The sequence below is a fragment of the Ochlerotatus camptorhynchus genome, unplaced genomic scaffold, assembly GCF_037179485.1.
Source record: "Ochlerotatus camptorhynchus isolate MF236.1 unplaced genomic scaffold, CSIRO-AGI_Acam_v1.1 ptg000176l, whole genome shotgun sequence".
NCBI lineage: Eukaryota > Metazoa > Arthropoda > Insecta > Diptera > Culicidae > Ochlerotatus > Ochlerotatus camptorhynchus.
The window spans coordinates 3427619-3452944 of record NW_027040666.1 but is presented as its reverse complement, the minus strand read 5'-3'; the positions used below and the strand labels follow the sequence as shown (position 1 = coordinate 3452944).

Sequence of the window (25326 nt, the reverse complement as noted above, 5' to 3'; positions counted from 1 at the left end):
CATTTTGTGTGGGTCGTTCGTTGACTCACAAAACAGCTGATTCTTTCATCACTGTTGACAGACGCTCAAGGTGAGCTCTACTTGAAGTAGAACTTAGCGACGAATGAAAATCGCAAGAAAATTTAATAGTCAAGTAATTTGTACATAACAAACTAAACAATTTACATTTCTTCAATCATGTTGAACTACATCAGAGTTTCAATGTGTGGATTTTTCGAACAGAGTGACTTTCTGTTCGCCGCATGACGTTATTGTTTTGAAATCTGGAAATGGAAACGGATGGCCGCCGGCGGCAGAGCAAAACAAAATCCAAACCCAGAGTACACAGAGGGCACAGCAAAGTTGCTCTTGCCATAAAAGCGAAACACGTTTTTACGAGGCTTCAAAGATTTTTCTTTAGCGATTTGCTCGCTGCTAAGCAACGCCAACGGGTTGAGAAGAATGAATGGCAAACGACGACCGACGGCGACTATTGGTGGGTTGGGATCGGTATGTTTAAAAATCGGTCTTTGTCGCTACGAGTGAAGATGAGCCGGTCGTTGTTTGAAAGGCTTCTCTTCAAAAGATTTCTTCTTTTATTTCGAATAGAAATGTTACTATTGCAACAATAAAAGCAATTTCCACTGTTTACGTGATGTTATCAAAAACGTGACCATCGTTATTTGTAAATTATTGCCCACATTTTCTCCGGAAAGAAAGGCCATTTTGGCCTGCTTTATGTGTCCCCAAATATTGAAATTTATTACGTTCAGTCAATAATGGGAACCGGAGTCAGAAGCGACGGATATTGCATTGAATACCTGGAAAAATATGAAGAAGTGATGTTATCTCATAGAGGGTCCAGTAAGTGAATGAAGATGTTTCATAGACCAGAAAGCATAACGAAAAAGTGCCAATATAGAAAGCATCCCAAAGTGGAGAGAATATATGTGAGATTAATTTATCGTTCCAATGTCTTATAGTCCTTTTTTATCCTTGGTTTGATTTCCATCGATCTTGTTTTCCGTACTAAGCACCAATGCTATCGATGCCATGAAGGCACACAGAGGCAAATGAACGTAAAAGTTCCATAAGAACCACTTATGAAGAAATCGGTATGAATTTCTTTGATTTGCCTTATGAAAAATAATTATACAAAAAAAAAAATATAAAATGGAGCAGACTGGAACCGAGCCATGCACGTTGAGATTACGTGGTCCGTGTAATAATAACCACTCGTCTTTCAACGCTTGGGAAAATGAAATGGTTAATGACGTACAACGTACGTCATGTTAGACGAGAATCATTCATAAATCACGTTTAAGAAATTCATAGAGCCTTATGAAATTCTCAAGCTTATTTACCTTAGTCCAGCTCCCACATCTGGACCTTACCTACATATCGACCCATCAACCACCAACGTACTTACTTTTCGGAGGATGGCGTAATCAGAGATTTTTCATGCCTCAGAAAATTCCAACGGCGCCAACTGGGATTGAACCCAGGTTCTTCAAAGTGAAAGGCAATCACGCTTACCGCTACACCACAGGCACAGCTAAATGTTTTATCGTCCTCTTCGCCTTTTATTACATCCCTACTGGGATTTTTCGCTTATTTACAACTTATTTAGTGTTCTTTGAGCACTTCTACAGTTGTTAATTAGAGCTTTCTAAGCCTGTACCATTTTTCCATTAGTATAATTGTGTGGCAAGTACAATCATACTCTGTACCCAAGGAGGTCGGTTTTTCAATCCAGACGATAAATTCCTAGACCAGATCGGGAATCGAACCCAACCACCTCAAGCATTGTCTTGCTTTATAGTTGCGCCTGTACCGACTGAGCTAAGCTAAGATCACAATGTCTTATCTTATGCAGTTACTAAAGCCAGCGTTGCCAGAACTACAGATACGACGGTATTTCCATCGATTTTTGAGCTCCATACCGAGCGATAATTAGGAACAAAAATAAAACCGATTTTCTGTTTTCATATCCGACTTTCGTCATTATAGTTTTTCACAGGATCTTGAGATTTGACTTGAGGCTTTAGAACAAACCTTTAATGCTTTAAATCAATGCAAATACTTCGGTTGGGTGGTGACTTGGCAGTGCAATATGAATTAGATATGACTGAGTAAAATTAAATAATAAATTGAGAAAATTAAATAAATAATTCATATGCAACGGATAGACATTATTGGAACGTATGCAACAAACTATGCTGTGTGATCTTATTATAGTTATAATCTAGTGTAACGTTGAACACACCATTATACACCTGCTTTAAAACCAACGAAGAAAACAAAAATAGGATTCGAAAGAAAGGGCAAAATAATAAAAATCTTCCAGTTTTCAGGAAACATTGAAATAAAGATAAAAACAGCAACATGAAATCAGTTGGTAATGTTGTTAAGAAAAGTATTTTCATACAGTTACAGATCCACTCGTTCTGTATTTCTGTATGCTGTAAACATGCTTTTAGTAAATAAATCGAAATACCGATAACTGTGAACGGATGATACCAATATTCGAAAAAAATAGTTCTGGCAATTCTGGCCAAAACGTCGAGCAATTACCAGATTCCACTCACACCAGTTTAATTATACAGTTTAACAAGGATTTTTCCCAAATTATCTTTAGTCACCTGAATTTGGAGATTTCAATCGTTGAAAGTGCAGAGACCTCCGGTTTGCATAAACTAATTTAAGTTCTTTAACTTGAAGAGTTTAGATGAGTTCTAGCCCCAAAATATAATAGTTCATCTAAGAATAAAACTTAAATTGATGCAAATGGAAATATCTTCAGCAAATTTGTACTTCTCTACCTTTTTATAACCTCTGATTGAATCCTTTGGAACAGTATTCCTACTGTACGATCCTTATTTTGAGAGTTGTAGATTGTTAACGTCAAATATCAGACTGAAAGTGGTAATTTTATACAATAGATGAGGAGATGAAAGAATAGCCCAAGTAACACACGAAACAACTTTTTATATAATAATTAGAAAGCATGTTCCATTAATTTTTTTTTTTTTTTTTTATAGTTATTTCAACACTCTTGGGTCATTCGTGACTTGTCCGGGGGTGAGATTTGAACTCGTGACTTTGGCGTGAGAGGTAAGGATGTTAACCACTACGCCGGTGATTTTGAAGTTGCCTCCCTGGTACAGTACTTTCGAGGTACATAGAATTTCGAATGTTGAGACTTTAGAACAAATGTCCAACAAAATGATTAATAATTTCAGACAAAAATCGTTGCAATCCTCAATTGCAACGATTAAATTATTATACTGACATGCAGGTTAAAAAAAACCTGTTTAAAATGCTGAATTTCCAAGGCAGGAACAAGGTAAAAACACTTAGATATATATCATAACAATTAAGGCTGGTAAGTTACTGTAGGAGCTGGAGCACCTAGTTTAAAATGAAATGTAATATATTTTGAATTTGGAACAAATAAAGAGGTAAAAAATCAGATGACGCTTCTAGGAGTTTTCAAAACACCGTTATGACAAACCAACGCATTTGCTCTAGAATGTTATTTTGCTGCCATTGACGAGAACAGCATAGATACTAATCCCAAGTTAGTCATCTTATTCAGGATAAGTCTAGTTAGGAAGTTACATATCTATCACGCCAAGGACCAGTGTTCGAGTTCCATGCTGAACCTGCTGCTTTTGTTATTATATTTATATGCCACTAACACACGGTTACGTACATATCCCCCGTGCAAAAAAGACCTGAGTGTATAAGACCATAATCTACGTTGACAAGCTTCTCCTCTCGGTTGGTTTTCTGCAAAGTCCAGTATCATTCAGTTCTCCATTTTATGGTCATTAGTACCTCACTCTCTCATTCATGCATCCTGCGGTCCTCAAATGGCGCCAAGTTGAAAAACTGTCATCCTGGGTGGTTGCTGCTTTTGTCTGAGCCAAATTTCTGTTGACTTTCATTATTTTTTTGTTCAGGCTCCATTACCATGAACCACTAGGTTTGCCTCTGCTCCGATTTACTGCTGGTTTCCAATCCAGCACTTGATTACTGATAGCGTTCCTGCCAGAAGTCGTATAACAATGTACAAACAGTATCGTAAATAACTACAGTTTAAGTCAGCATCGCATATAAGTATGACATACATCGCATTGTGTTTAAGTTAAAACGTATAGAATGCAAACTTCCGACAAATATGCGATGAATCATTTTCCATCGTAGTGTACCACAAATTAAATCGGATTACATCGTAAGACTTTTCAAATTGAATTTGTTAAGACCGATTAAATCGTATATGATGCCAAATCAACTCGTTTAATAAGAAATTAAAATTTGAACGTATATGGCCTCCACTTTTGTAGGTATGAGCCCTTTTTATGCAAACTTTACGATTTGATTGTTTGTATATATGTTTGAATATCACAGAAACAACTTTGAATATACGTGCATTCTGGTTGTCTGGGATGTTATCCAAATTTAACAAATAACATGTCCCAATTTTTTTTATACTGTAGTTCAAGTTGCGCCCTTTTAAACACGAAAATGTGTGTATATTTGTCTCATGCTGAGCAATTAACATTTGAAAAGGGCGTATTTTATAATCAGGAATATCGCACGTTCTTTAAGAGATATTGGTTTACGTTATCGTGTAAAAATATGCATTTCAACAATTTCCAAAAGTTAATTGAAGACGACTTGGTCGACAAAAGATTTAGAGCTAAAAACAACATTTTTCAGTTACACTCTAATTCAATTCTGAAAAAAATACTCTAAAATGAGAACGTGAAGAGATCGATAAAATGTTTCTCGAACAAAGTACTCGAAAGCTTAAAACTAACTCAGCGATAACTTTGCTTAACATAATGTTTATTATTATTATTATTTTTAAAATATTATTATTATTATTATTATTATTATTATTGTTTAAGACCTTTTTACATTTTTGGGTCATTCGTGACTTCTTCGGGGTAGAGATTTGAACTCGTGACCCTATGTCTTTATTTTCAACATTAATAAAGTTAGTTTATGAATGTCAATTAATTTGAGGACCACCCAAACGTTTACAACCACCAAAAGAAGGTACTTTTCAAACACAATAACTTCACCCAAGACACCTAACAACTAAATAATAAAGAAAAAGTTCTAGGACTACTTTCGTGCTAAATTTCCATCCTGAACCACTGTGGCAAGGTTGGCATGTTATGAATGCACAGAAGTAATGAAAATTACATATTACATCAGTTCTCGGCTATCTAAATTTATTGTTCATGAGTTTTCCGAAACTTTAAAATATCAATATCGACTAAGAAATAAACCAAACAAGCCAACCACATATTAAATTTTCATCTTTTTCACGTCACTCATGTTTTCATGGCTACATTTTAATCAATATTCGTTAAACAAGTTCATTCAACATATCAAATTTCGAAGAATGAAATCATCATATGACAAAAATATTCATCAATCACAATTACATTTAACGATTAATTGGTAAAAAATATATCTGCACACTCTTGATGTATTCGTTCGTTACATTGGCAAAAGTAAACTCACCATGTAAACATGCCGAACATCATCGATGCGCCTCTGTTTGCAGTATCGGCAGTCTGTGCCCCTTGTCAAAAAGTGAATAATATAAAAATTGAGCAACAGATTTCCGAAACGTGGCTTGTGGGTGTTTATCTTTATCCCCTATTTTTTTGTCAACACCGGTTACATATCCTGCCGCTGTTAGTTGCTCGGTCTATTAACCGCGATGAAATCATCGATCGACAGCGAGGGTGGATCTGTCTGCGGTTTTCACAGAAGCTGCTCCCATATCTACTATGGATTTTTAATAAGTGATCAAAAATGGAAACTATGGATAATTTCAATTATTACGTAAGTTACTTCCCCTTAACCCACATGCAAAAGCTGCAATTGGATAACCAATCTGGAACCACCATCGTGAGGACAACCGCCTCACTAAAATGCACCGTGCGGATGGGGATCAACTGCGAGCGGCAAACAAATTGGTATTATGAAAATCAATTTTCGATAGAGCGCTTCCATCTTCCTTCCTGCGCAGCAGGTTCCTTCAATTCTCGGTGCGATGCGGTGTTTTACAACTCACATCCAGGCTTTATCATCATCGTTGCCGTCTTCGTCGCCGACATTGCCCTGGTGTAGCGAGTTATATACCGCGCCCGCAGAAGCAGGAAAACGGCGAAATTGCCATGCAATCGAATGTGTTCTGCCGCTTGAACCAGGAAGTGGTTTATCGATTTTCGTCAGAAACGCAGCCCAGAGGGGTAAATCTGAAGCTTTCCGGTACCATCACCTGTCATCGTGGCATCATTTTTGCATAGTTATAATTTGCCAGATTTATGCTAATTTTGGCAGGCGTTGGATTCAGTGTTCCATCAGTTGAAAATCTGGCACAAATACACACAATCTGATGACGTGCCAATCATTTTCATTTTATGGAATAAAAAACGATGATTCAAGGACAGTGGCAAATTGTGAGCAGTGTAAGATAGATAAATCATTCTGAATCATTTTTTCATAGGTACAATAGACTGTCCCTGACTGATTATTCCATTGGTGGTGGGTTAAATTTCCGGTCCGATCGAGCAATTCAAGTAGGAAACTTTTCGTCTTCTTTGGGCATTGTCACAGTCTCTAAATTCACAATTGTGTAATCTTAGATGACTAAGTTGGGGGAAGGTATAAAGCTACCGTCGAAGCTAATGACATTCACAGGTTCAAGGAGCTCTTCTGGAGGAGCACTGTATAAGGAAGACAAATTATTATTAATATCTCTATCATAGAGGTTTTATCATCACACTGCCATTCGGCTCTTACCCGAGTAACACAAATTCATAGAATCTTGTTGAATAAACTGCTGTACAACCAAAACTAGTCATACAAAGGTTATCTACACTGCTATAGAACATGTGTGTTGCTTGAGAAGAAAAGAAGACAAATAGTGTGTAGTGTAAATAGTAATGGTGCTAGTGAGAAAATATTGTTTTGTCTCATTTAAAATGATCCATATGAAAAATTGCGGTTCTCGTCCAACTGCTGCATTTGACTGAGGCCTTTCAGATGGCAGGCTATTCAAAATAATGTCCTCATCCATTGCCGAATCATGAAATGTTATGACTTTCGCACTTTCGCGTTTACACTTTAAAGACGGGTACGTTATGTGAAATTCACCCTATTACTAAAAAAACGCTGGTTCGACATGAAGCACATAAATAATCCGAAACATAGTCATATGTAGATCATAATGAGCGCCCAGGAATCAAATTGCCACATCTAGACATGTTCCGGGTGCCCCCAGGGAAGTGACCACTTTGTGACTTGAACTAAAACCTCTCTAGTGCCCTGGAGCACATTGGACTTGGACACATCAAATCACTTGAGAATTAAAAAAAAAATCAATTATATTCATGCAGAGTGATTCTGCCTTGAACCAAAACCCAGTCTCAGATCACCTAAATTTACATGCATTTTTCTAAGTGTGCATGTAGGTGGCTGGGATTGATTCCCGGTATGGTCTGGGAACTTTCCGGACTGAAAGTTTCTCGACTTTCATGAGCAACGGGCTAAGAAAACTCCAATTACCAATTGTGGAAGTGCTCAAACAACACTAAGTAATAAAGCCTAAGAAAAACAAGGGTAAGATCTCACCACAGGTACCCAGTTCGAAAAAGTAGTGTAAATTTCTATTCATATTCATATTTAAACATGATGCACATAAATGGAGCGTCACATATCATACAAGTTTACATTATATATCATGTAAAGTTCTGCGAAATTTCATGCAATGTAGCAAATATTGCATATAAAAGCCCATTGTTGTAAACAACATTGTTTACAAGTTGCTCGATTGTGTGAAATGAAATACAAGTTTACGTGGATAAATGTTTACATCATTATTAAAATTCAGATTTTTTATCAGTGTAGATGATCTCAGAAGAATTCCAAAATCACATCATTTCCGTTGCAAAACAAATCATTATAAGGTACTTAACAGGCTATTCAAAATCGGACACCACCAACGTGGATTATAAAATTATATAAATCTACGTCCGGCCACCATATTTCATTCTTATTCCAAAAATAACCATATTGGGATAAGCAGTACTGTGTTATAAGAGACCCATTTCCGTCATATGATTAAAAAACAGTGAAGACAATCTGTGACATCCAACATTTATCCATTAAATGTATTACTCACGAGTTACATTAAGACTGATGTAAAACTAATTCTAAGGGGATGTTGAATTGCTGATTTAAGGGGGGTATGCCGAACTGAAGTAAAGTATGACGAAGTTGGGCCGCACCCTGGGTGTTTAATATTGAACATTAATGCAAGACACCATTTTAGATTTCTTGATGACGTAATACATAGATTTCCGATCTCTTCTCGTCTCCCTCTTCCAAAAATACCTGTATGGTAGGGTATTTACCAGTTTTTCAAAAATCGGAAGCAGCCATCTAGGATTTAAAAATGACGTCAATCATCGATAATTGACCCCTGTTTCAAAAATACCCAACTTGTTGGGTATTTTATAGTATTTTTTTCTAATCTAAAAGCCTCCTTAATCGATTTCAAAATGGCTTTAACAGTGCACAGTGGTCCAGGAATGAACATTAGGAGGAAATAAATGTTTGGCTTTATTGTCATGAAAGTTGCAAATAACACAGGTTTTTAACAAAAATCGGTTAGGGCTGTTCATAAACTACGTAGGCAGTTTCGGGGGGGGGGGGGGTTGACAATTATCCACTGACCAAAAAAGTTGTATAGGACAATTTACACGTATAATTTGAATTAAAAGAGCTATTCTATAAAAAAGTAAATCATAAAAATTTAAGTAAATCATAAAAATGTAGTTTTACCACTTTAGTTTTAGTAAGCAACGTTTCTTGAAATAATATAATCTACAATCTACCCTCATAATCTTCTAGCTGAATGACACCTGTATCAAAACCGAATACTTTCTCAGAAGTGATGAAATAGGGTCAACTACCCCATTTCTGGCCTATTAAGCACAACCCGCACTTAGTCTTTCTTAATCTAGCGCAGTTCAACACCAAACGGAATGTTATTTTTACTGATGGCTTCGAAATTAATTTCCCTTTCCGTACGTAACGTAAAATTTGATAAAGAGAAACCAATCGTTAAGATATTGTCAAAAGTCTAACAATACTTCTCAACGCCAAACTCGGCCTTCGGATTCTAAACTCGGCCTAACGCATTGAAACGTCATTGAATCGCCAATGAATTCACTTCAGCCTATCGGATGAAGATAACAATTTATTCGGTCGGAGTGCTATTTTTGTTTTTGGGAGCAAAATGTGGACAAACGAAAAGCTGCTGTGGCATGTCGGTTCGTCGGTGGTGACACGACATGCACTGAACTAAGGATACGTTATATCAAATATATAAAATTACTGGTTGCAGTGGTTTCCTGTCTCGAACAGAGGGAAAAACTATCTACATATTTGTACAAGGTTTCATCATGATATAATCAGAAATAAAAGGTTAAATTTGAATTTACATAATTTTTAGATCCACCCTATTTTTACCTTTCATTATAATAATGCACACTTAAAAAAAATTAATGTAAATTTAGGTGCTCTGATACTGACATATACGAGCGTCAATTTGGACATAAAATTGAGTCATAATAGACGCAAAATTCAGCTCTATCAAACGTAATTTCGAACTTTTCAGTCTCGGAGCACTTAATTTTACATGATATGTTTGTATACGTTTCATCCTTTATGTCAAAGATGGATTCCGTCACGTGTAAGATTAGGTATTTCTTAGTGTGTGGTCTTATTGTAAGCAACAACTTCACAGAAGACACCAGCCTGGAAAAGTTGCAATTTCCGGATGAAATTATTTATTTTCTCCTAATTGTCATTCCTGGATCACTGTGCAGTGTTGAGAAAATATCAATAATTAAAATCTCAATCCCTCCAATGATCACGCTTGATTTTCGTGGTGAAATATCAAAAAGCAAACAAGAGCGGATTATTACAAGCTGTGATATCGTTGCTCCAATTATCAAGCTAACAAAACTCACCAGCTACGATTATCACCAAACTGTGGTGAATTTAAATTTCAAGATTTTTGCTTCTAACCCGAATGCGACCGATGACTGATGGCAGCGGTAACTTCGTGTATGGACATGGCTGAAGAGCAACGAGAGATAGCAAACCTTTCTATTTGTTTCTAAAAAATACGATGTGCAATGGAATCAAATATGCGTCGAGTCAACTCCCAGTTTCTATTTCACATGTGATGGGTCTCACAGTATCAAACGAACTTGTAAATTTAATATCAAGCATGATATTCCGGGTTTTTTTTCCCAATTATACTCAAACCTATTTAGCATATGAACTCGTTGCTATTTTGCAATTGCAATTTTCGGTTCCGGGTACGCATTTTGGAGTAGTGTATCGAATAATCGGTTTGTTTAAATGCTGCTTTGTGACTGACGTGTGGACAAATCTTTTCACGATAGCCTTAAAACCAAAGCAAAGCAAAATATTTTGTTTAAAATCTCCTACACCATGCTTTCGAAAATCTCTTGCGTACACGAATGCGATAGCGAGCTAATAGCTTATATTTATTTAACTCGCGTGACATTTAAGTTGAGTTGAGCATTTTTCACAGAATTCAATTTTTCGTTTTATTCCGTTGTATATTTACAAATCGACTCCTTCTTTTATTTTTTTTGTATCATCATGCAATATTTTGGACCGAGTATTATTTGCAACCTACTTCAATCCCACCGGGAAGTTTCTTAATTACCAAGCGCCCAAAAGAGAATCATTAAAGCAAATTAATTTCTATTTATACTATTTGGGAGGTTGTAAAGATCACTAAAATGCGGTTCTTGAAGAAAAAGATGTTTTACAAACAACACAAAACAGGTGTAATCTCTAGATAACAATGAACGCTGAAGGATTAATAAGTGGATTGGGATTCAAGGAATTAATATTCGAATGAATCCTGAATGAGTACCACTTTAAATGTGCCATACAACTTCAGTTTATGTGTCCCAATAATTGAACTTCGCCCAATTTTAAATTGACGGATTAATTTAAATCTCACTAGAACTATCTGTTGCATATTACACTATCTATGTATTTGTTTAAAAATGTCGATTCAAAAGCAGAAGTAGCGAAAATATTGAATGATAACAACTTATTTCGTAGCTTAATTATAATTACTAACATCAATCGTGTTGTTCTGTCACGGCTTTAAACCAGAGATATTATTAAATAACTGAGTATTTTTTAGGCAATGCTAAAAAAGAATCCTCTTCCCAATAAATGAATCTCAAAAAGTAAAATGTGTGCGATAGAAAATTGTAAGTGACAGATTAAATCAGCCATCAATCAATCAGATAGTCATTTAAGGGGTTACGCCTACCTGCAAACTTTCAAAAAATCGATTTTTTTATTATCCTAATCGAAAGTATATAAAGTCAAGAATATTTCCTCAAAAGATCAAGTTGATCCGATGAAAATTGTGAAAGTTATGCGACGTACAAGAGTGTGGACTTATAGTGGACTAAGCCCAACTTGAAACTTTGAACGCGATTATCTCGAAATTATATTTTCAAAACCGGTGCCAAAAATTTCTCGAAATGTATGCATTCGATTCGTCCGATTCGTTTTGATTTCTGTTCCGTACTATTTTGTGCAGTCCACGATCGTTTGGATTTCGTCTATCATTTAATTTCGATTTTTTACAGCTGATCAAAGACAAAATTTAAGGATCAAAAATCGGCACTTCAACTTTGCAAGGCCGCCATTTTGTCAAAAAAATTAAAAAAAAAACCGAACGATCAAGGTCTAGTTTAACACATGCTTAACGATATGGCATGTTTTTTTTTTTTATTTCAGATGATTACATCACAAACCGCAGTTGGCACCGCAAAAAGCGTTTTTTAGAACATCGTCCACGGGGAGCAGCCGTGCGGGGTACCAGGACCTCGTTTTTACAGCATCGACTGATAAATGTACCATTTAATGTGTGTTCAATAAACGGCAGAAAACCGATTTTCAATGTGTTGCGTCGTTTTCGAGAACAAAAAAATCCAAACTTTCTTTTTTTTTGGTCTTGCAGGCAGGGTTGCTTCCACTCACTTGCTATAAAAAAATATTATTCGGAATTGTGCAATCATTAGATGCAATAATGCTATGGTGTACTTGTAAGTAACAAGAAGAGGTAGTAAAGTATGTGTTTGACTCATAAAACCTGTCAATTTCGCTTTGAGAGCGTCACAATTAGCGATCTTATGATTCGTGAGCGTTCACTCAGAGTGAGCGCTCACGAGTCGTAAAATCGCTGATTGTGACGCACTGAAAGCAATTTTGACAGATTTTATGTGTCAAACATATACTTCATGACCTCCTCTTGTAACTTACACGTACTAATTAGCATTATACTATATCATGATTTCATAATTCCGAAAAACATGTTTTTATAGCAAGTGAGTGGAAGTAACCCTGCTTGCAGGTAGGCGTAACCCCTTAAGGACTCCGTTCAGTACATAGAAAAATAATTACGTAATGATCAAAACTATACCAAAAATTACTATTTATAATGTATTATCAGCAATTTAACGGAAGATCTTATCTTTCTTTTACAGGGTACGCAGAAACATTGATCTACATCAAATTGAAACGGTCGATTACACAGTCCTCTAGCATTAAGATCTAACAAAGGTAAGATGAACCCCACGCATACACAGTAAAAGCGCTCATCACTCCTGTTTTCATATCATCGGGAAAGCTATACAACTTTTTCTCACTCACCAGCCTATCGTCATAATTCAAGCATAAAATGTGACGCTTTCTTGAGTTCCGGAGCGAAGAGAACTCCGGATTATTGAAAAAGTAAGAAAACACTCACGCCTATAGAGCAATTTATTCTCGAGTCGCTGTACCTGTCATTTTTGCCTTGATAAAGATTTATGCTTTGCGGGGAATCTGGAACTTCTACAATTTACACTCTAAACAGGAAAAAGTAATCTCTTTTAGATCGCAGCATCTTTCTGAAGGGGAACTGAAAAGCTTATCCACTAATTTGGGTTACGCTAAGTGGGGTACCAGCTGGGTGGTGATAAATGTATACATTTCCCTAGCCAAACAGAAATTATGCAACCCTCCATGCAGTAATGATTCGAAGATTTCAACAAACAGCTCAAGAAATTAATTTCGTTGCGGAACGGATATTGAGCGTGAAATTGTTAGCTCGCATAATTGATTGAGTTAGCGATTGCGATGGGGCGAGTGGTCCATTATCATGGTGCGGTCGTTTTGGGTGCAAATTGATTGACGATTACCGTGCTTGAAGAATATGGTCCGCTTTAAAGAGGTGTTGATTGAAATCGCATCGAAATGGCATCACCTTTAAATAAAAGAGATTACGTATGTATCGCTCATAAAATCCACCTGCAGGCTAAAAGGGACAACACGACCATACACAAGCAAGTATTATCCACTTTACGGGAGCAAGTGCTATTTCGAGCTTTATGACTGCAACAGCCAACACCCTTCTGATTGGCAGGAAGCTAATAAAACTCTCATAATTTCCATCTCACATATGCTTTCCGGTCGGCATTCTGCTGACAACATTGACTGAAAGTAACCCATGTCGTGCTAGACCTCTGCGCCGACTACTGAATCTGAGTCAGTGTTATGGATACTGCATTGCTTGGTTTAAACCAAGGTGAGTTGCGAGCTAGATATGTCATATGTCAAATTCTAGATTCGCCATGTTTGATTCATGCCTGCAGTCTCCAATGAGTTTGTTTACAATTTGCTCACTGACCGAACATTCTCTCTCCTCGCCTATCAAAGCCGTATCACCTGTCTTTACTCGCCTTGGTTTAGACAATACAAGGAATATGTAATATCAATTGCGAATTCTACACTTCCACAAAGGGACACTACATACTTTTACCCAGATGAAACTTAAGGGCTGAACACAATGACAGCGGCGCAGCGATAAACGCATATTGCACCATAATCGCCGGTAGTACGGTAGTACTGTGTCGCTGCCGCTATTAAGCAGAATTTTTGCTTTTTCTGTAGGTAAACAACTCAGGTGGTGATTCGCATTCGCATTCGCATTAAGGCCATCGTTCAAAAATTTTGAGCCGTTTGTCTGTGGTTTTCGAGGAAACTTTCCTTAAATCCGGTGAAGGAAAGCGATTATCGGGAAAAAAAATTCCATGCGATTGTAGCCAAGGATTTCGTTTTTCTAATGGTGTAAAATTTGGGTGGAAAAGTGCATTCAACTTCAAGTGGTACACGCAAACCAAAAATCTATTACAATGAATGTTAGTTCCGTTTCCTATCATCCTCTGTTCATCGCAACGAATGTTAGAAATTGACCATGCAGGCGATGTAATGGTGTTTTGTCTTTTTTATTTCGTGTTCTTTCTACGCTTTTGACTATACCAGTAACCTTGTAGAACGACGAACATTTTAGAACATTGTAGAACGACGCACACACTTGCCTCGAATCTCTCCAGCAGAAGAAAGCATACGAAGTCGAGTATGCGAGAAAATGAGCGCTTCGTGTTTGCTTTTAGGCCATCCATATTCAGAAGCATGGAGAGAGCAGTGGAGAAAGCACAGGTCTGATAATCGGCAACGTTCGTGGTTCAAGTCCAGTCGGCAATCTGTTTCATATTTTTTTCGACATAACTAATTTCACTCACTAAACACTTAACATTTTTCGGTCTCCAATTTTCTTGCATTGGACCGCAGCTAGGTATATCGCATCCTCGGTTCATGCGGTCTCCACTAACATCCTCTGATGATGAATCCCACATAATTGTAAGCGAATCTTACATCCCCCGGTTGGGTGTATGCTTTTTTCGTAAAAGTTGCATTTCTTTCCATAGAGCATATGCACATGGGTAGGGTTACCATATGGTATCCTAAAGGAGGACATGTCCTCCTTATTCAACAATTTTTCTACATCCTCCTTTTGCCCGAAAATGTCCTTCTTTTTAATAATTGCATTTTTTTCCAGTAACATATTTATAAAATTGTTTTCAAAGAGTGTTGTTTGCAGAGAATATTTGTTTAATTAAATCGCAACCTCATCTTTTATGCCATTCGATAGTGGGATCAGGAATATACTACAATTGTCAATCCCCCTACATTTTGGCTGTGGTTCATTTGGTGAATTTCCACTTAAAATTGACAGATGGAAAATTTGGAAATAAACCTGCTATTCTACCAGACTTATTTCCAAGGATCAATTTTGACAAACAATTCCTAGAAATTCAGATGATCAACAACATAGAGATTTTCTAACAATAAAATTAATTTTCGAAGTGTCAAATTTAGGTGAAAATTCACCAAATCTCGATTACGTTTTCGAAGGAACGTATCAACAATTAAATAGGGGAAAAATTCCTCTACCTGATAGTGGTGTTAGAGTCTTAGACTGTGTTCCAATGTTATAATGTTCAAAAATTCAAAAAAGAAGGAGTTTGTAAAAATGAATTGTTTGTTTGTCAAAAATAAGTCTTATGCTTATTTGAAAATTTCCCATCTTTAAAATGTAAGTGAAAATTCACGAAATGGAACACAGCAATCTAACGTGTGTTCGATTTTGACACTCTGGTTCTATGGGATCTTTGGTATTGCTTTAGAGTCCTATGCTGAATCAATGGAAAATTAACAGATTGCTTAGATGTTCCTTTTCATGTTGGTTTCAATCAGCGATGGGACGTAGTGGATTGGTTTGAACAGAGCTCCAACACCGAATTGCTGATGCAATGGAACGATCTTGATATCGTTAATAATCCACCATCAACTAAACCTCTCAGCAGCAGGTAGAATTATCTTCTCGGACTGGTCACAATATCAAAACGCATCGCTTGTTTTGAAACACATACTCACAATCACTACATTTATTCGACTTATCAAATTAAACTACACAATTATACAAAGAAATCCTTTGCATATTATCGCACCATATCAGGATGCTCAGAAATTCTTCAGAATCATCAAAAATTATATCGAAGTCCTTCAACTAATAGAAACATTGAGATCAAGTTCTCCATGCATTCCCTCATCATATCAAATTGATAAAAAATTCTTCCGAATTATAAGAAATTACTCGAGGTCTTTGACTTCGATGAATAGAATAGAATAGTTAAACCATAATATTTTAGTTCACACAAATGATTTTTTTTTTTCATTTGAAGCCCAAAATGAGCAGCGATAAATTCTCTTTTTGATTTTGTAATGCAAAACTGATAACAGCTTTTCGCCTAAATACGAATCTACTGTGTTTTACGTACCTATAGGAACCTAAAACCCTTTTCTATCAGTTGCTTCAAGAAAAAAAAACTTTTTTCATCTATTGAAAGCAGATTATCAGATTATTATCAAATGAGCAGATTGTGTGAAAATTTAACATGTCAACCCTGCTGAGACGGTCAACTTTATCTTGCTTTTGTTCAAAGTGAAGTTTGTTCATATGTCTATAAATACCACGAAACAAAGCAAACCAGTTTTTTTTTTAGTTTCGACCTTTTTTACCTTTCATTTCCACGTGCACAAATAGCTTTGGATTGTTGTTTTTCTGAATTACCTATATTAATTCCTCAAAATTGAAATGCAACATTTTGGAGCTTTCCAAAATTGATATGAACCAATGCCCTTCGGCTAATAGGTCTACCGCCGGTACAACGTAGTCCAGAATGAAAAGTGACGGCGCTCCTTTAGTTGCCATCACTGGATCAGCCCGGTAGCAGAAAGCAATGGTTGTTTGGCCTGAGTGATTTATGGTTCTTTTATCCTCTTGCATAAAATTACTCCACTTACTTCCACGAGAATCCCCGCTGCTGCAAACACCCGGTTATTATACGTCTAAATCTTATCGTTTTGGATCAACCACCTGACCCACCCACCGACAAGCTTTTCTCGAGTGCGGTAAACGTACGGAGAATTTCCACGAAAAATGCCCATAATTCTCCCAGCAATGCTGTTCCTGTATTCAGTGCGAAGTTTTTAAAGAGTAAGCAATTTTATAACTTTCCACACCGGGGCGAAAAATCAATTCAATCCACCTAAATGGCCATAAATTGTTGCGGGAATTCACATAACTTTTAACTCCCGTTCACCCTGTGAGATAATTCTCACGGTGGGTGGGCAGGAAAGGAGTTTTGTGATTGTGTTCATGATGATGCGGAAGGAACAACGACGACGACACAGGAATCTATGTCACGTGTGTAGAATTCAGTGACAAGCCAAAGGCGAAAAATTCTAGGAAGCCAATCCGTGACGCTACTGGGCTGGGTAGGTGTTTTCTTTCATAACACGGTGTCAAGTGAGAAGAAGTTGATTAAATTTTCTTGTTAGCTGACAAGAAAAATATTGTTCTACGTGTACCAATATCCCAATATGGAATACACACTGGCACTGATTTTGCGTTGACGTTGGCGAAATGGTTTTTCTTTTTCTGCTGTGATTTGTTATTTAGGAATTTTCATCGGCTATTGTGTGAACAAGAACCAATTAAATTGATAAATCATGATTTTTTTTTATTTGGAATGTGGTAGAATTTTCATTTCATCAGATTTGTTCTAATTGAGCGTTTGGGTTAGGATCCATTTAAGAGATGGTTAATTCGATTGGACGGAAAGTCCCTTTTGTTCCAGATAAAAATAGAATGTATAGCACATAGTAGGATTTCATGTCGAAGTTGTTTATTTACGAACGTCCTATAGAAATGCATGTCTAATAGCGAAGACAGGAAATTGTTCACATCAATTTGGCTAGCATGTTAGCTTAATGACACCATTTTTACTCAATGAAATCCAATTTGCGTTTTTCGCATTCGCATTGAGCAAGTTGCACAAATTCGTATGTGGTATGTCCTAGACTTAGATTGTTAAAGATTATTGCCACCTCCACCCGTTATCGTATTGACCGAGATGTGGGATTGATCTCACCCTCTTAGATGGAAACAGCACTGTTCTCCAACAATCGACAACTTTCCTGGCCACGTCCTTGCAGCAAATGCTAGGGATTGGAAAGATTGTTATTGAACACATACCTACTTATTTCAAAATCTCAACTTTATTTATTTATTTTATTTATTTGTTATTATTCATCTGACTCTATGTTGTCTTCATGAAATTATTTAAATGATGGGGAAAAGCCGCTACCTTATATCTTTTCAAAATACAATACTATGCAATACATTACACTCGTGAACAAGAGATGAACTAGCCTCAGGCTAAAAATCTCTATAATAAAGAAAAAAAAAAAAAAAAATACACTCGTGAACAATGCATACAATAAACATGGTGACAAAAGTTATTTTATTTATTTATTTCGTCAAGTCTGTGTAGACTATATACAATGATTATTACAATGTTTACTTACATACTTTGCATTAATTCTATTCTGTTTTAGCTTAGTTTTTATTTGCTGCTTGGACATAGTGATGTCAATAGTTCCACAATGCAAATTATACAGGCGCATCATTCCATTGATTGGGCTATTTTTTGCATAGTTTGTTCTGTACGATGTTTCTGAAAATAAATTCCGTGTTCTAATATATCGACAAGGTGTGTAAAAGTTTAATTGTGCGAGAATTTCTGCCGAATTTATGCACTTTGAAATAATGTCGTTGATGAAGAAAAGCATTGCAAATTGGTGGAGCTCTTTAGGTGTTTGTATATTGATGAGCATGCAGCGCGCTTCATAAGATGGTAATGGAAATGCAGATGGAAATGCATCGCGATGAGCAACGCGATGAGCAACGCGATGAGCAACGCGATGAGCAACGCGATGAGCAACGCGATGAGCAACGCGATGAGCAACGCGATGAGCAACGCGATGAGCAACGCGATGAGCAACGCGATGAGCAACGCGATGAGCAACGCGATGAGCAACGCGATGAGCAACGCGATGAGCAACGCGATGAGCAACGCGATGAGCAACGCGATGAGCAACGCGATGAGCAACGCGATGAGCAACGCGATGAGCAACGCGATGAGCAACGCGATGAGCAACGCGATGAGCAACGCGATGAGCAACGCGATGAGCAACGCGATGAGCAACGCGATGAGCAACGCGATGAGCAACGCGATGAGCAACGCGATGAGCAACGCGATGAGCAACGCGATGAGCAACGCGATGAGCAACGCGATGAGCAACGCGATGAGCAACGCGATGAGCAACGCGATGAGCAACGCGATGAGCAACGCGATGAGCAACGCGATGAGCAACGCGATGAGCAACGCGATGAGCAACGCGATGAGCAACGCGATGAGCAACGCGATGAGCAACGCGATGAGCAACGCGATGAGCAACGCGATGAGCAACGCGATGAGCAACGCGATGAGCAACGCGATGAGCAACGCGATGAGCAACGCGATGAGCAACGCGATGAGCAACGCGATGAGCAACGCGATGAGCAACGCGATGAGCAACGCGATGAGCAACGCGATGAGCAACGCGATGAGCAACGCGATGAGCAACGCGATGAGCAACGCGATGAGCAACGCGATGAGCAACGCGATGAGCAACGCGATGAGCAACGCGATGAGCAACGCGATGAGCAACGCGATGAGCAACGCGATGAGCAACGCGATGAGCAACGCGATGAGCAACGCGATGAGCAACGCGATGAGCAACGCGATGAGCAACGCGATGAGCAACGCGATGAGCAACGCGATGAGCAACGCGATGAGCAACGCGATGAGCAACGCGATGAGCAACGCGATGAGCAACGCGATGAGCAACGCGATGAGCAACGCGATGAGCAACGCGATGAGCAACGCGATGAGCAACGCGATGAGCAACGCGATGAGCAACGCGATGAGCAACACGATGAGCAACGCGATGAGCGAGCAATCAGCGATCATAAAATCGCTAGTTGTGACCTTCTGAAAGCAAAATTGACAAATTTTATATGTCATATACAATCTTTACCACCTCTTCTTGCATCTTACAAATAAAAATTATCATTATAGTATCCCATTGTTTCATAATAACGAAAAATAGCATTTTAGCTGTAATGAGCAATTGCAAGCCTGATGACATGTAAAATTAAGTGTCCTGAAACTGAAACATATGCAATTCGATGAAAAGTGTGTTTGATTGAATTGATTTTCTCGTCCTTATGTCAAAATGGCCGCTTGCATGTGTCGGTCACAGGGCACTGAAATTTACATGTATTTTTCGTAGTGTGGATATTTAGGTTGCCAGTTATGCTATTATCACACCTGATTTTGGTATTCATAAGTTACACACTTAGAAAAAAATCAAATAAATTTAGATGCTCTGAAGGTGACATATACGAGCGCAAATTTTGACATAACATTGAATCATAACAGGCGCGAAATATAGCTCAATCAAACGTACTTTTCGTCGAGCAACGAACTTTTCAGTCTCGGAGCACTTAATATTACATGACATATTTGTTTACGTCTCATCCTGCACACTCAGAAACATCTAATCTTACACGTGACGGAATCCACCTGTGACATAAAGGATGAAAAAAACAAACATGTCATGTAAAATTAAGTGCTCCGAAACTGAAAAATTCGGTACTCGATGAAAAGTACGTTTGATTGAGCTGAATTTCGCGTCTAAATATTATGACTCAATTTTATGTCAAAATTGACGCTCATATATGTGTGTGTATGTCAAAAACGGATTCCGTCACGTGTAAAATTAGTTATTTCTAAGTGTTTAGTTTCTCCGGTCCAAAAGCCTATGCAAAAAATGGTAAAGATTGATGAAGATTGAAAGGTCGCAATGGTTTCAAATTTGAATGGGAATTACTATGGAAGCATTTTGATTATCATTTATACCCCTCTAACTTTGGTTCTAGATGTCCAAATGCTGAAAAACTGAATATATAGTTGCTGTGACAAGCAATTCGACCATTGTCGAAAGTTGGTTTTCCATGCGATATGTCCTATACCCTTATCTGTAAGAAGAGTGAACGGATCAAGTATCCCCACCTTTTCCCATTCATTCACTATGAATACCATGCTGGTTTATGGTACTTATATAGATTCTGATTAAAACATATACCCAGAATAAGGCGGCTCATTAGTGACGAAACGGTTATACCGTACAAAACCTTAAGCCCAATTCACTCACCGTACCCACGAAGCGTTTCTGATTCCGAAAGCTTACCAAAATTACCACAAGAAAAGGAAAAATTATCCACCCACCGTGACCAGAAGAGTTCTTTATCCCTTTTTCACAAACGACCTTTCATTTAATCAACGCTAGAGAAAACAAAAAAATAAGAAAATGTAAGGAGAATTACTTCCTTCCTCGTCCTAAATCAGTACGAAAAGGGAAAGGTGTGGGTCGACTAATTTGTAGCAAAAAGTATTTCAGTGTTACCGAACACAGATCCCTAACGTCAACAGAATGAATGGTGCGGGGATAAGAAAAGATGCGTAAAAGGAATTTAATTTCCAAAGACACGAGGGATACGCTTAGCTGACATTGAGACACGTTCATGGAGATTTTCGTTACTGCCAGCTACTCTACTTTTTCTGGGCATTCAGTCGTTTTCACGTATTCGCTCAAAGATTTTGGTATGAAAAATTCGTTTGGAACGAAAACGAAAACAGTGGTGAAAATATTCAACTTGAACTGAATCGATGATAACTCATGGCACGATAGCAAAGCAAGCCTAAACGAGATTGTAAAATATGTGTTCCATGCACAAATTTTGACACTTTATCAGTAGAAAGTTTTGGGTGGGTTGCTTTCAGATTGAACCATGGAAACCATTAGCTTACTTGGATCTCATCTTTTTAGATTTGGCTCGCTCCCGAAATAAATCTTCCGTGGCAACCGAGTCAAGGTTCATTCATTTATTTATTTTCCTGTTGACCTAGGGCCCAAAATAGAATCCCAACAGGTTCACACCTGCAGAAACTCATATTTAGCTCAGTCCTATCGGTGTGTTACAGCATACGGTCGCAAGTGGACAGCAGTGATTTCAAGATAAGCTTTAAGCAGATTGTCCTCGTGGGGCAATGGTTTCTAGGTTATCACACTAAATGGACTACGTATGCCAACCATACTTCGGTTCAAATTTCAAATCCTGTTTGATAGGATAACTTTGCCGGGAACCAACCCAAAATGCCATTCATTTCATTACGGTAATTTGGAGCAAGCTCTTGGGGACCTCATTCCGCTACTGACTGAGAGGGTGGCATATCAATTGTACGCATGGTAGCATTTCATGTTTAGTGATAGACCGAGCAAGGTTTCCCAAAACAACTCAAGCTGGGTATGACAAGCAGTGTACCGTGGTGGGAAATCACCCCTTTTAATCACCTGAGGGTGATGACCAGAGGGCTGTCATCAGTACATGTCCTGTCGATTTCAATTTAAAGTGATCTAAGTGTGAGAAAAATTGGCAGATTTCAATTGAAAAACGAAAAAGTGAACTTGGGAATTATGAAAAAAAAAAACTGGAATTTGTTATTATTGTAGAAGTTACTCGATTACACATGTTTTAATTTGTGATAAAACATAATTATCTGATAAAATAATAGTAGAATCGAATGGATTGGTAATACCGTGCCCTAACTGATTAGGCTATTTGTAGCCCTATATTTCTTAAATGAATGGCATAATAGGACTAATGCCAGTTGAAAGTCGAAAGAAGAAAATTTAGTCGAAACTCCAAAAATCTCGAAAACGATTAAATTAGTGAAGAAAAAATGGTCACGGCACGGCTACTTAACATCTACTTTCTTGCGTCCTGAGTTTAACTGGACCAAACTTTACCCACTCATATTCACACAAATTCATAGAATTATGTTGAGTAAAATTGTGTACAACCAAAACAAGTCATATAAACTGTTATATAACATGCGTATTACTTAGGTATGCTCATTGATGCTGGTTTGGAAAATCAATCCTGGAAGAAGCTGTAACGGTGCACTAGTTTCGGAATTATTTGCCGTCCAGGTTAATAGAAAAACTCCATACAGCCGACGGTTTGGACGGAAGCTTGGAACATGTGCGCCCTTTCAGTGTCGATGTTTACTGTCACATTATTTGTGAGAATCGGAATAAACTGGAAGAAAAAGCAATTAAGTTGAAATTACTAGCAGTGCTGAGACTATCTGGATTTCAGGGAACGGATCAGACAGGTATCCAAACTCCGGATCAACCGGATATTCGGATAAATAATGACAGGATATATGGATTTCCGGATAGTTGGATATTCGGAGGTCTAGATTTTTAATAGTATCGGATAGTGAAATGACAATTTATGAAACAATTATTAATTACTATTATTGTTAGTTTTGTATTCAGCAGTTAACAACATTATTCTCATAAAATAACGCCAACAACGCAAAATACCAATCAAAATTACAAAATCAATTTTACATGATTATCATATTGCTTCTTGTACAAAATATCATTATAGCATGGAAGCACTGGTTGAAAACTATTTACATCATACTGATGATCACTTATGTGTTCGTGTGCAGCTGGCTCAAGAGCGCTATTAAACCGGGTAAATTATGTTCTTCTATTTGTTCTTCCCCTTTTCTACTGTCAGCTTATTCCAGCAGCTTGCAAATTCAAGAGCACATGGAACTAACGTGCTGATAACAATCAGCTGCTGACAACTGTTTATATCTTGCTGCTGTTTGCTAGCAGCTGGCTCATCAGCCCTACATGGAAACCGAAAATACGCAAAAATGACTAAAAAGGACTCAATTTTGACTATAAAGTATGCATATTCGGCTGAAACGGGACTACACCTAAAATGTGTGTATTTTTTACACCTTCTATGAATATCTGTTACTCATAAATGCATAAATTTTATTCATTTTTGTACTAACAATTACTCATAAATGTGTAAAATTTAGTCATTTTATGGGTAGTCCCGTTTTCTTTCAAAAATGCGTACTTTATAGTCATAAAAGAGTTTTTTGCGATTACCGTGTAGTGCAATTGTGCGTGGTTTACATTAGTGCTGGTTCGTGGTGTAATCCGATCAAGTTTGTGACAGCAATTGATGCGCAAATGTTAATCACCACTGAAAAGCTGTTTACATCATGCTAATAACCATGGGTTTGCGAATAACAGGCTCACCAACATGTGAATCAGCACAAGTGTAAACACGTTTCCATGGCGTCGTCGCAAACAAAGGAACGTGGGGGGTTCAAAATTTAGAAAATTTTACAGTCAAAATCAAATCCGTTTATTAAACTAGCCTCTTTCCTCATATCCTAAGCTCTTACAATATTTGTAAACGACCCCTTATACCAACGTATGATCAATTCTGGGCCTTAGGTAAAGGATATTGAATATATGTGCCTCTATGCATGATCGGTTGAAATAAAACCACACGAAAAGCGAATAAAGTTCCGCAGTGACCGTTCCAGCGTTAAGTCATCGGATGATCTCTGCATGTGAAAAAAGCACCATCTGAGGTGATTTCGATGCCCATATTGCAAGGGTTTCCATCCAAACATTTATATGGCTACTCGAGGCCCCACGGAGACAAGTCATCACCTGAGCCTAGCTCTCAATCGAAAAGAAATTAATCTCGTGAAGTGATTCCGTGAATTTTAATATCCATAACTCTCAAGCTCTATTGAAAGACGCAAATAGTGTCTCAGTAGCGGAACATAGCTTCGGAAATTTCCTGGATCCAGAACATTGCTGATAGTGTTTTGAAAGTGGATGGATTTCAGAATCAAATGGTGCCAAAAGAAACAAAATTAGTCACAATTCACCACAGGTACAAGCATGTTAATGTTTTCGAGAAGTGTTTTTTTTTTTCAAGCACATAACGGTTAAGAATATGATACCCTGAGCACGTTATTAAAATAATTATAAAAAAATAATAGGGGAGCCAATCGAGAAACTTGATTTCATTGACAGTGTTGCAAAAAATCACCTAGGCATAGGTTGCCAAGGCAATTTGTTTTGAATCCGCTCCTCTCTTATACTAGACCCTCTCTAGTCATCATGATGGCTCTCGTATACTATAATTTCTATATTTTTTCAGAACGCAAGTCTCGAACACTATTTTCTTGTAGTTTCAAAGTGATACATCGAGATCTCGCCACCCAACTGCTTAATGAATGTTGGTAAAATCGAAAACTATTCTCCGTGTGCTAAAATGACTTAACAATAAGAATAAATATTATATAATGTTGAAGAAATGCTACAATTGAGTGCCAATACCGTTTACAAATACTCCATACGATGTAATTTCATCATATATAGCATAGTATAAAAAAAAAATTAGAAATCATTTGTTGCCAAAAATTAATACCATGATACCTAAATCGAGATCAAACT

General features: G+C 37.5%; 1 protein-coding gene across 13 annotated transcripts in view; it reads left to right on the top strand.

Annotated features, from left to right (window-relative positions):
* The window catches only part of LOC135701740 (mucin-2), a 426987-nt gene that overhangs the window by 81269 nt on the left and 320392 nt on the right, over positions 1-25326 (top strand). Inside the window, exon 1 of one of the 13 annotated variants that reach the window (XM_065222641.1) lies at positions 12654-12702. The exons of the other annotated variants lie outside the window; for them this stretch is intronic. The gene's annotated coding sequence lies outside the window, so the exon portion shown is untranslated. Of the gene's footprint in view, positions 1-12653; positions 12703-25326 lie in introns of those variants that run through there. 13 annotated transcript variants of the gene reach the window in all.